We start from the raw sequence: 2224 nt of genomic DNA on the forward strand, positions 1-2224 counted from the left end.
CACCCTTCCACACAAAGAGCAATAAAACTCTGGACCTACTGTAGGCTAATGCCTGTTGTTTAGTCTCTACTGCTGTTCCTGATTCTCTCCAGTGCCGCTTTGCCCTGTTTTTAGGTGCCTTTGATTTGCTTATTTGTGCTGTGTAAAAAGTAACGTTCTGATGACGCTACTTTTATCATCCTTGTGTGTATCCATTCTAATGCTTTGTTGCCTTTATGTAACTTTGGTTTTAGAACACTTCTGGGCATTTAGCTACATGTGCTTATGCAGTATTTATTGATTACCTGGGAAAATAATTGAGATATTGAATTTGATAATGAAAATAATCCTTAATTGTAAAACTGTCTGTTTCGACATGGGAATATTAAAGCATGTTTTGCTCTTGACATTCTTTATTTATCACCCTCTTCCCTGTACCAAAACGTCCCAGAAACAATAATGTACACAAAAATAAAATTCTCTCACTTACAATGAAAACACAAAACCAGTGCAGAATGCCAGTGGTCACCATTAAGTCCATAATAACTACATTCAGTAATCTTTTCTAAACAAAAACAAAGATACAGTGGGTTACAAAATCATCCTCATGATATGTGATAGAGAGCAGTCCTCTCCCATGTCAGTCTATCAATCCGCAATCCAGTTTTCCTTTTTTGTTGTCAGTACTGATGCACAAAAACTCAACACACAACAGTTGGCTGTTGACAAGAAGTAAGGAAATTACTTTTAAGAAGCTGGGTTTAAAAGTTCCCCAGGTCCTTACACACATTACTTTAGTGTAAGATGAACCAGACAAGCAAGGCGTTTCTGGCTGATAGATAGTGTGATATCACCATATTGATACACAATCACAATATGTTGTGATTGCTATTTTCTAAACGTGGGTTATTTTAAAAAGAAAAGGTCAAACCCACCTCTTTAGTGCTTTGGTTGAGAGACAAGCATTAAGTCTGAATGGCAATAAGTAAGTTAAATGAAAGGTGTCACATCAATTTGGAATCCTGTGAATTAATGTTGTTGGGTACACAAGAAACAAAAAGTACACAAAAGGCAGCAGTGGTGCACTCTGAGAGGTCCTGCCCTAATGGGGTAGGAAAAAAAAAATCAGCTGACAGGGAAGAGAAAATATTTACATCAACTGTGTACAACTTAATTTATAAATACATTTTAGGTATAAATTAGAAAAATAAAACAAATCTACTGTAGTTCAATCACACTACTGCTACTCAAATTTTAAAATGCCAGTCTGATTATTAACCCTCTTTATATTTGGTGAAAGACAACAGAAAAGATCAAAAAGGCACAGAAATGAATAATTAGAATATTTTATCCCTGCAAATTTCTGAGTCACAACACTACCCTCCCGCCCACTGCATAAGATATTAAAATATAAATTAAGATGTTTTTTAACCAATAAATGCAATTCCAACAAGAATTCCCACACTCAAGCAACATGTACACTAGCATCACCAGTTACAATTTTCTTAAATAAATTAAGGTTTTGAGGGGCTTTGCAATAAGTCATCAAAGAGAGGACCCTGATGTTTTTCTGCTTTCTGTTCTTCTGGAGGTTTTTCAGGCAGCATACATCATACAGTGTACCCTCCACACATTAAAGGAAATGTTCAACATTTTGGGAAACGCCTATTCCATTCCCTGCCAAAGGTTAGATGAAAAGATCGATACCACTCTTGTGTCTGTAAGTATGAAGCTACTGCCAGCAGCTGCTTAGCTTAGCTTAGCATAAACACTAGAAACAAGGTGAAACAACTAGCCTGGTACGGTCTAAAGATAAATCTGTCTGCCAGCACCTCAGCACCTCTAAAACTCAGTAACATGTTGTATTTTGTCTGATCCATACATAGACCACAGAATAAAAATGAAAAGTTTGAGTTTTAAGAGGAGTTATGTGCCAGACTGTTTCTTCAATACAAAGCTTAACTGTTCAACAAACCTGATAGTAAACCCAAATTAAAATAATTACTGTTCTATGGTGATTTTCAACAAGTTGTGACCCAGGGGCCACTATTCTCACTAAGAAGTAGCCTGAGGACAATTGTGGGGTGGATAGACCGGGTGGGCACTATTTTAATCCTGAAATCTATTTTAATCCTTGACCTTTATAAGTGTTATAAATTTAAATGATTTTGATTATTCTCATGCAACAATTTATTTTTTTTATAAACCCTACAGTGAAACTACATTACTGAACACATGGTCAGGG

The 2224-nt window shown here is 36.0% G+C and overlaps 1 protein-coding gene across 1 annotated transcript in view; it reads right to left on the reverse strand.

Annotated features, from left to right (window-relative positions):
* Positions 1–2224, reverse strand: part of LOC109968811 (neuropathy target esterase-like) — a 16022-nt gene that overhangs the window by 9336 nt on the left and 4462 nt on the right. The gene's annotated exons all lie outside the window — the stretch shown is intronic.

The sequence above is a fragment of the Monopterus albus genome, unplaced genomic scaffold, assembly GCF_001952655.1.
Source record: "Monopterus albus unplaced genomic scaffold, M_albus_1.0 scaffold163.1, whole genome shotgun sequence".
In the NCBI taxonomy this organism is placed as follows: domain Eukaryota; kingdom Metazoa; phylum Chordata; class Actinopteri; order Synbranchiformes; family Synbranchidae; genus Monopterus; species Monopterus albus.